The sequence below is a fragment of the Ptychodera flava genome, chromosome 5 (genome assembly GCF_041260155.1).
Source record: "Ptychodera flava strain L36383 chromosome 5, AS_Pfla_20210202, whole genome shotgun sequence".
In the NCBI taxonomy this organism is placed as follows: Eukaryota; Metazoa; Hemichordata; class Enteropneusta; family Ptychoderidae; genus Ptychodera; species Ptychodera flava.
This window is the reverse complement of record NC_091932.1, coordinates 47,723,437-47,734,628: the sequence shown is the minus strand read 5'-3', so window position 1 is coordinate 47,734,628 and position 11,192 is coordinate 47,723,437. Positions and strand designations below refer to the sequence as shown.

The window sequence follows — 11,192 nt, the reverse complement described above, 5'->3', positions numbered from 1 at the left end:
ATAAATGGACAGTGAGTGGTTTCCATGGTGATAATTCCCATACGTTTAGGATCAAAGGATGTGGTGCTGCCTCAGTTAATGTTTGCTACAATGTTGCAGCTGTGTGATTGCTCTTGTGCAGACGACAATAAAACTATACAATTATATATAAATGTGTCATTTTGGTATTCTATGGCTGCAGTGTTTGTTGTTCTTGCAACAATGATAAATCTGTACATGGCTCTTGCTGAAACAATGCAATGTTTATACTATGCTTTGCAATAATTGAAGCCTTTATGCAATACCCAGAGCTTTGTAAACTTTGCAGAAACCAGTACCGTATGTGTTGAGGAAGTAAGCGCTTCAAGATTGAAAGGTGGAAATATTTGCTCAAATTTTCCTCAAGACAACTTTCAACCATTCTCTTTCAAAATCATAAATCATGAATGAAAATTGGGATTTTGAAAAAAATCCAATTTGATGAAAATTTTATTCACTTCAAGAGTTTCAAAATGAGCTCTCACAAGTGGTAGGTCAGATGAGGTTTTGTACAAATTTAAGAGTCCAAATATCTGTCCCAGGGAGCATTCTATGACCTTGTTTGATACCACATTACTCAAAGATACAAAGATGTACATGTAAAGTATGAATATCCTGAGGCTTGCATTTTACAGGGTATACCTACAGGTATCTGTAACTTTTGATCATTTTCTTTTCACTATTTTTGTTTTTCATGTCAACTACAGTTTCTTGTCATGCTCCCCAAAACATGTTGAGATATACAAATGTAAACAACCCTATATTCTATATGTAAACTGTTAGATCTTGTTATTGCCAGGCTAAGTCATGAAATGTAACAGCTACTACTAGCCCTTTAATGGAAGCACAATGAAATCATGAAGTGCCTACTTTTGAAGGATTTACAGAAGATATCAGTACAGCATCTTCTGTTAATTGGTTCCCATGACGATTGTGTACCTTACAGTATTATTGGTGTAATCATAAACAAAAGAAACTTTCCTATCTTCCTTCTGTATGCTCCTGCTACTATGGTTTGGTTGAACTTCAATATTCCCAACTTTTCAATAAGGCCAAAGTAATTAAATTCTTTGTTTTGCATCCCTACCCGCCTAGGTTTTTAAGGTTTTCATGAAAAACACACACAGTGTATTTGAATAGGAAATTTTAGGACATAACCGTGCAGCTTTTCTGAACTAAAATTTTGTAACAACTTTTTATTTGCTGCAATCAAATTACATTGTGTTAATTTTCTTGTGTGTGTTTTTCAGCCGCTTAGACGCGTGCCTTTTCCCATTTAGAGTGGACGCAAAACAAAGAATTTAATTACTTTGGCCTAAGTCATGCAAGCACTATGACTTTCACATGCACAGCAGAAACAAACTAAAAACCAATATGTTTCATCTGGTGACTTCCTCCCCGTCAATAGCTACATTGTATCATGTAATTGATTACTTTGAAGCAAAATATTCTTGTTGATGTCAGTAATCAATATACTGCACCTTACTGGCACATCACTAAATGCAAGTGTGGCAAGCTATAATAGTAATTTTGTCGAGATGTCTGAGTGGATTGATAAGCCAGTGCATTAACCCTTTGAACCCGGCTCGGACATAAATGTCCGATGACGTCATAGAGTACCAGGGGGTCAGGGTGCAAAGGGTTAATTTCAAACTTTTCACTTGGACAACTTACCAATCAATTTGCAATACTGCGATCATGATATTGCTTGTTGAACCATCACTTTCATGACTGTCAATATCAGATCAGAATTTTAGAATGAAGTTTATTTCCAGTTTTATAACAGTATGCATCCTACCAGATCTTCGTAAGGCAAAGGCAATCACAAAGATGTTTCTTTATTATCACATAGACGTATATTTAATCCAAAGTTTTGATCAAGTTTTGACCATAGCTTGATCAAGTTAAGATTATTGCTTATTCCTTCAGGACTGAGTGCTACAGTTCTGTAGAACAACAATTATACTGTAAAGCTTTTTGTGTTGAACTAATTTTATATTCAAAAAGTTTTTCTCTTTCTATTCCAGATTCTGACAAAATAATTTGTACGTTAAAGAATCGAAAAGGTAAGAAAACATTTTGATGCCTATTTTTACGTAAAAAATTTGGAAAGAAACCACTTGTATAAGTATCTCCATAGAGACTGTAAATGCATAAGTTGTGAAAACTTTCACATTACATTGTCTGTTTTCTTTTACTGTAATTTTCTTGAAAAGGTTTAGATAAATATGACATGGTCATTGTCAGTAAGTTTGGTTATCCTTTGTTTCTGTTGGAGAATATCATCATGAACTAAGTGATAAGTGAAATCTTTAGTATTTGATAAGAATGAACTTGAAAACTGCTTGAAGTAGGACATTTTATGTTTCACTCCTTGAGTGAGATGAGCAGATACAGTAATTGCAAGAAAAATCTAGGAAATGCAAGGATTTTTATTGAGTGTGTTCAAATTGTACATTTCACCAATATTATAAGGTTATTCACAAAATACCGGGATTTATTTCCGATAACATAGTGCAGCGGAGGTATTGTCCGAGACGTGTAGCGTCAAGGACAATACCGTAGCGTACGATGTACTAGGACATTAATCCCGGTATTTTGTGAATAACCTTATTATTATACAACTTTTTAGTCCAATTTTACCTGAAAAAAGTCAAAATTTAGGCGTTTTTTGGATGCTTCTCGCGCACTACACTGAGCGATCGCGAGCAGACTGGGAACGCGTTCAGCACGTCCCTAAGCGCACAGAACGAAATTTCTGCCGGCGCTGCGCAGTGCACGTGGTAGAAATTTTACGTCAGCAGCATAATTTCAGTCAAATTCACAGGTTTTGGACTGACCATGATTTACTTTGTGAAGTACTGAATGTTAAGAAGTATGTATTTTTGTGAAAAATGTAAAATATTCTGCTCTTTTTCCTCTTATTGACGTAAAGGTGTTTTGAGGTCAAAGGTCAAATAGCGTCCAATAACACCTAAAGTTATTTTACTCCACGTCAAAGTTATTGGACTCCGCGTCCTCTGATACCGAAACTTACTGTACGACGAAACTCCATAGGTTACAGACGTAGGTGTATAATAATGGTTATTACCTAGTATTTTGATTATAGTAATATGGTAGTTGGGAAAGGCAGTAAGTTTGTAAATGTTACCAGGGGTTTGTCACCTTTTTATAATTTTAGTAATTTAAAGGTATATGTAATGTATAATGTACAGTAGTAAGATGCTATATGCTGGCACATGGTTGTGAAATAGGATATTACGACATATGGTACTGTAAATTTTACTCATTATTCAGTCATTGTTTATGTGACTAGCTTCCACAGCCTACAAAATGTGCAGCATCTACTCATGTAGTAGAGAAGGCAGTGATCAAAACCCCTCAGCTAAATGAATTCAATACAGAATCTAAGGGTGCATTAATGTATACAGTGTAGGATTGTTTTGAGATCATTGTGCTGCTTGTACAACAATGAAACTATGTGATACTACTGTGTGCCAACAATCAATGCAATGCATTCCTTTTGTTTGGTTTATGAGAATTCTATTGGACATCTGTCAGACTGCTTTCTCCCATAATATTCCATATGTTTAAATGCAATTTCACGCACAAGAGTATTCAATTTTTGTGACGTACCAGTCTTAATGCAGGGCTTGATCAATTACTGTAGTTGTAACATACGGTATTTTGTAGTGTGATTAATTGTCAAAAGTGCAAAATGTTTTATTTCACAAAATGTTTGACATTTTTACTTAAAATGTGTTATTTAATAATCCTGCCCACTTGAACACGAGGTTGCATTACAGAGATCACTGAGTGTACATTACAATCTGAGATGGCATAAATGAAAAGGTAAACCTCTTCTAGGTAGTGTAGACAGAAATTTCAGTTGCAAGTCAGCAAATGAATAATTCAGAAGATTACATACTGGTATATGCCCAGATGCAACGGAGGATCTTTGTGATGAAGACTGTGGTTGTTCAGACAATTGTGAAATTGAAATGTTCTGTCACTGATTTTATGTTCATTTTAGAATGTTAGAAGAATGTAAAAGGTGTATTGTTTAGATTGTCTCACATGCACATTGTCTGATGGGATATGTTGCATTTATATTTCATTCCCAGGTAGCAACTGTTGACAATCCTAGAACCTTCTTGTCAAGAAATCTTGAAAGGATAGATATCAGCTGGTAAACTTTCCACCTGATCACAGAAGGCAAACTCGCCAATTGCTAACTCATCTCCCTGGAGTTTGAAATGTGCTCCATTCAGAGAGACAATCAGATTAGCTTATTCCCTAGATGATCAATGTACATTGCAATTATGTAAGGCTGAAATTGACTCCTGTCTAGGAAGTAAAGGTCTCTTCCTGTTGCACACCAAATACAGTCCAAGTCATTACAAATGAATGGACAACATACAACATAGATGAAGACTGATGGATTGTGGTTAGTTCACAGTTCAAATAAGACATATTTAGAACTCATCAGAGAATTTTGACTCTTGGTATTTGACATTATTGACTCATTGTGCCATCTGACCTTTAAGTTGACCATAATATGGAAGGTAAACTGTAAATGATGTGTCTGCTTGTGTAAAACCAAATTAAATTGAGAAGATTGTATTCCTATTGCAGTTTTTCATGTCTGCAGGAAGTGTAGTACCTCCTGTCATCTTTAACAAAGTGATCTCTGCCTTTGATTTCAACTTATGCTGGGGTACTTAAAAGTATTGTATCACTGCATTTTCCAATGTAAATTCCTTGTATCTAAAATTCAGGGCTGATATGCAGCGTCTCAGAAACTGTTACCCTATTGGGTGGCTGAATCTTACTGTTATATTGAATGGTACAAATATACTCCCTAAGTTACTGTGAAAAGTGACAATCGACCAATCAGATACAACCTTCTGAGCACGCTGCACATCAGCAGAAAATTTACTTTTTTGGTGAAATAGGTTTTTAATCTCTCTCACAGCAATGAAAACAAGGCAAGCATGCCGTTCATGATTTCAAAATATTAGTCTCCATATAGACCATATACCAGTATATGTTACCTCATACTTTCTGCTATATTGTCATATCACGCACATTGCATTGCAGCATTGATTTGACCCCCTAGCTACAGACAATTAAGCTAGTCCATGCAGTGACTATGTAGTTAAAGAAATGCCAAACACACACCAGCTCAGTGTGTCTAGGCAACTCTATAGGAGATAAATTCTGATTCAGGCTGGCTGTCAAAATCATATGTCGATGGGCAGACAGTGTAAAGACCACAAACTAATATAGTCAGTTACGCTTTGTAATTATGATACATTGATACAGGGACAATGGCTTGCTATAACACTTAAATTATTTATTGACGTGATACACTGATGTCAGTAAGGGTTATGAATTATTAAGAAACACACTTCTATCGATTATTTTAGCTTTTATGTCCATTAGTAGATCATTTGAAAAGAATCACACACCATTGAACATTATCAATTTGCCGCTATTTATTGACATTCACTGACACAATTTCATGTGTGACAGAACCTGCCATTAATTGCTGGATATTTGAAATGCTGTTATTAAAAACCAATATCAAGGGCTTTCAGTGAGACTGAAGACAGGTTCTAAACTGTAAAGTTTGTCTCAAGCAATGTTTGCTCACAGCTTTACAGTAACCACAACTTAAACACATGACATGTTCAGAATGATGTTGAACATTGCACCATATGGCGACAGTGTTGGTTGCTATCCACTTAAACTATTTATGATACTGCAGAATTGTGTTTTATCAATATTTCTGTTAGAGCCTGTCCAAATTATTTGTTAATTTCTTCAACAAGTGTTTCATTCCATCTCATTTGAAGGTACCAGTATCATGTCATAGCGGTATGCCCATACCTGAGGTTTGTACTAAAGTACATACCGGTACTAAGGAGTTGTTGCAGTATATCACTATTCTTACTGATAGCTTCAGTAGATTCTAACTGTTGGGTAAAAAGTTGGTCACCATGTTGGTTTAAATTAAGCCAACTGTTACGGTAGAGTGTGTAGAGTGTGGTCTGCTGCTTGTTGAAGCTCTAAAAGTATCACAGTCTAATTTTTGAGAAAATTGAAAGTTTTATTTTTCCAACTAAGTTAACCCAGGATTGTGGCCATTTTGAATTTCATGTGTTGGTAAATATCTGGTTCTAATTTGTTTCTCAAGTACCAAATTTTGCCAGCTGAGCTCTAATTTTTTTTCTTGATATTTCAAAAGATGCTGGTTTAACATTTCCTTTTGGAAAGTTTAAGCAAAACTATGTCTTTAACTTTTTTCAGTCTGCCGTCTCATGTAGGGTAAGCTGCTCTAGAGTGAAAGGTCTGATTCCCAGATCTCAAAGTGGAAGATGTACCAACAATTCCATTTCATCAAACTTCAGAATGACAGTTGATGGTTTTGTGTCTAGGCCACCTAACTAGTTATGAGAGTGCAGTTTGTCCTGTAAATGGACATTGTTATTGGTCTTTGATGTGATCCACACTGATTATTTGGTGGCTTTTGGGAGTTTATTTGTGGATATTATTTATACTACCGGTAGCATTGGTACAAACTTGTTCTTGAGGAGTCATTACGAACCAGTGTTTGGGTAACCAGAGTAATAGAAATTTCGAACAATATCACATGCCAAATGATGTATTACCGGGGGTAGTGCAATGACATGAGAAAATACTACCGGTACATTCACTAAAGACTACTATTTCAGATTATTTTTATGGCTTTGATACATATCAAATGTTTGATTTTAAAGCCTATCATTGTCTCAACTAGCCCTGTAAATATTAGAAATACACAGTATAAATTTAAAAAGTCAGTAAATGTTGATGTCATCAAAACGACAGGTTGGCATACAGGCACTATGATATTAAAATTACTTGCAGAAAAGGAACCTAACATTGTGACCTGTTTGATGAAATTTGTAGGTGGTCGAGGTCTGGAGGCCTTTCAATTTTTGTATCATCATTGATATAATACATCCAGATGATTATATTTGTCAGTAACATCCTGGTATACTTGCAGGTTTTAAAAGTTTTCACATCTTGTAGGTTTGACAACGTTCAGGTCAAATATTCTCCTGAAAATTGGTTGGCTAAATGGTACCCCTAGCTTGGCAGTCATTTGTTGTCACACAAATATTTAGCATGAGATTTCTTTTTGAATGTGAGTTAGGAAAAGCCTCCAATTATGACATTCACATCTGGTCTAATTGTCATAAATGGAAAAGCAAATAAAACTCGTGCATCTTCCATTTGCTGAATGGCTTGTATGTGACAAGATTATTACCTATGGGAATTAAATGAAGGCAATCTACTGTGACAAGCCATTTTTAGTATCGTAAATTTAATCTCAAAAAGGAATGAATAGATAATAACACCCCTAGCATGACAGTCATTTTGAATAGCATGGGAATCAGAACAAAATCTCTAGTGTCGGACAGGGTGATACCTCTCAAAATTGGCCTGGATGTTAGTTTGCTGTTGATTGACTCTCGTGATCTCCCTAGAGGGTAGAGTTTATCTGAGTACCTAGATGTAGAGATACTCTGGTTCAATAACCAGGAGCACACGGAGGGGTAGAAGTCTGGACCCTGCAGAGACTGATACAAGATGTGATAAGAGATGTTCCAGACCTCTTTACAAACATGGTCACTCAGTCTTCACTGCAAAAAAGTAGGTTAGCTGATCAGCTGATTTGGTGGCTTAACTTCCATTGCAAAACTGCATCATATCCGCTTATCGCATGAATTTTGTGTGACTATTAAAAACGAAAACCTGAAGTTTATTTGCATTGCAATGCACAATGTACTGACCGATTGATTGACTAGCTTTTATTTGTGGAAATATGAAATAACATTTCTGTGTAACAATCACAAATGTAATATTAAACGTAGTTAAAATTATTTGTCAAGGAAGACAATCTCACTGCTGGAATGGAATGGCACTTGATAGTGATAGAAGATGCAAATAGTGAACTCCATAATAACTGTGTGATACGACCTTTAACCTATGACTTTTGGATAATGGATGGGTAGGATTGATTTTAATTAATCCATCAGAGAAGCGCAAATGAATGACAACCTGCTGTTCAGTGCTTCAAAAAGAATGAATATGCCGTGTAACACGTTCCTTCTGAACATCATGTGTCTTCAAGTCACGTGTATGAAATGATGAAATTTTAATGACAGTGTCACCAAAGCCATCTCATGTCATTTGTTTGATCTTTGACAGATGAACTATTACTTTCTCACCAATTCCCAATACCCTCACAAAGTGAAACATTTGAATATAGAGACAAGGTGTTCTCAAGAGAAATCTTGATACAGAATTGTACAACAGCAATGGCGCTCTCATGATCAATCATACTGTATAAAATGTAAATAAATAGCAGTGATGTTTTGGAATCGTTGTTTAAGTTCAGATGTTGTTTATAATTTTAATTCACTTTACTATATCCTACCTGAATTGTTGATTTGTAGAGAGGTGCCTGTCACTTTTTCTGGAAAGATATTTGTATTTGGAAAGCAGTTAACATTACAGAAACCTGTTAACTTATTTACTATAGACTACAAGTTGATAGCAGGAATGTCTGCTCATTTTGTCACTAAGCAGAACAACTTACTTTCTATGTCAGACAAAAATATTTTTAAAAAATGCTATCTGATAGTGCATGTTGGCATTCAAACAACAACTTTCAATGATGACTGTGGTTTCTTGATTGCTTGTTTCTAATCGAGTATACAGGACATTGTGATTGTTGAATGCAAAGTCTGTGTGCTCTTTGAAAATCCTTGAATTTTAAAAGCCTCCTGGCGATTTCTGTAAAAGTCCTTGGGAAAGCCTCCTGGAAAATCCTGGAAAATTAATAAGCACCAATTGAAGCATTTTCCAAAAATGGCAAGATGATCAGTGGTGATATCATTGAAATGATATGTAAAATAATATATTAAAATGATCTATTCTGGAAAATGGTATTTTGGAGCTCAAAGTGTCCATGAATATTGCTGAAAATGTCCTTGAAAGTCCTTGAATTTGAAGTGATTTGAGTGTATAGACCCTGTGAATGTTAACAAGTAGAGGAAACTCAAATAATTCAGGTAATGCCTATGATTGATGCATACTTTGTATTGAGGACACTTCACACAGTTGTAAACACTGTCGTTTGTCTGTTAATGTTTGTTGAACTATCAGTGTGGTAGTTCATAATATGCCCGACAGTGATCATGTGGCAAGTGCAATTTGTTGGACAGGATGTGCCCAGTCTTTAAAAAACACTTTAGGAACATGTGGGAGGAGAAATGAACATGTGGAAGTAGAAATCCATAGACTGACACCGTTTTTTCTATGGATTAAATGTGTCTTCTCATATATACAAAATACCTTTGAGTGAATAAACATTTTAAAATAACAATACCCAGAATATAAGTATTTTAATCCAGATCCTCATGTAATTTGTTTTTTATTTGTTTGTACTTTTGTAGTGTGTTTGTCTTATAGGTTCGTTTATTTCTATCTTTGTTCATGTGATTTGGCTTAGCTGGATCTGTGTAGTGACAATCAACCAGTCAATCAATTGATGGATCAATCATCAAGTTCATCAAGTGTTTATGTCACTCAGTCTTAAAGCTGACAAACACTGGGGAAATATGTTGTCTTTCACAGTTATTATTGGTACACTGAGTTAATTGTCATATTCTTTTGTGCATTAATAATGAATGGTATTGCATTGACTTTTAACAAGTTGTAGAATTTTAAAAGATCAAATTCTACCAACACTAGTGACTGAAATACTACAGGTATTTGACCATAACGATTAAACGTCAGTCTAAGAGCATGTTAAATAGAAACAGTGATGGGAATCATTGATATATATTGGATCCAGAGATTAAGACGGATTTCATCAGTTGGCTGCAAAGATTCATTGCATATTTGTAATGTCGTTCATCTGTGTCCTAATATTTTAATTTTCATTCTAGTTTACTATACCCTACAGTCTATTTTCGTAATGAAACGTTTTTTTCTGAAGGACTCATATGCTACTAATGGCTGTGATGTAATCAGTCAGTACAGAGATGAAGCAATTACTGACTGAATATGTTCATCTCCAAATGGTATACAATGTCCTTGCAATGTAGTAGGCTCTTTTGTCCATAATGTTGACTTAGCTGTATTTGAAAACTAATGACAATATTTTGCACACTCAGATAATTATTCCTACCTTGAAACGTTCATTAGTTTCTTTCCATAGTGTATACATTAAAATTGTTTCATATAAAGAATATTTATACATTTGGCAAATTAAATATTTGGTTGTAAAATATTCTACTCATAGACATTGTATACTAGCCACCTGGTGGCGTATATGGCCATAATATTACTGCATGTATAGAAGCAATCTTATTGTTTGACCTGTTGTGCAACCATTTGTTACTTGTGCTTGGATGTACTTGTTTTTTTCAACCAAATTCTGAAAAGCGTCATCCTCTTTCGATAAACCTTCAACATTTGAGTTGGAAAAGATGGATTTGGGAATGAAAATTCCCGCACTCTTTGACCTTTTTGTTGATTATCTTCCTTTTTGATAATCACATCATCTTGTATCTCGGAACTATCTACCAAGATCAGCTTATTATCAAATAAAACTGGTGAAAATAAAATGATGCAGATTGAAAATGAAATGATTAAATTTCTGCAGTGAAAACTTATTTTTTGAACAAGATACAACTTATTTTTTGAACAAGATACAAATTATGAAATCAGTTGAGACAATTGTCATGCAATCGGTTCTCTAGGTCAAAGACTTTTGAGAGTTACAGTTGGATCCAAAAGATTGGACCTTTTGAAGGTTTTTGAATTAAAATAGAACAGAATTTCAGCATTTGTCATTTCAATTTATCTGGATTCAGGAAAATACAGTTGGATACCAGATACCAGGGTCCTGTACCGGTATGTCTGTCTTTGCTACAAGCCACATGTTTGCTTACCGCCCTCAGTAGTCAAAGGTTATGGCAGTCACAAGTGTACAAGTAACATTAAAGTCTCTTCTGCATCTTTCCCCTGTCATTTCAATTACAAATTTGGATAGTATCGCTAGAGGTACATTTTACACGCTGAAGGTGTGTCTCTATCTTCAAGATCATGTTGAC

The 11,192-nt window shown here is 35.1% G+C and overlaps 1 protein-coding gene across 1 annotated transcript in view; it reads left to right on the top strand.

Annotated features, from left to right (window-relative positions):
* The window catches only part of LOC139134157 (neurocalcin homolog), a 133,832-nt gene that overhangs the window by 54,592 nt on the left and 68,048 nt on the right, over positions 1 to 11,192 (top strand). The window contains exon 2 of the mRNA XM_070701079.1: positions 2,046 to 2,084. The gene's annotated coding sequence lies outside the window, so the exon portion shown is untranslated. The remainder of the gene's footprint in view (positions 1 to 2,045; positions 2,085 to 11,192) is intronic.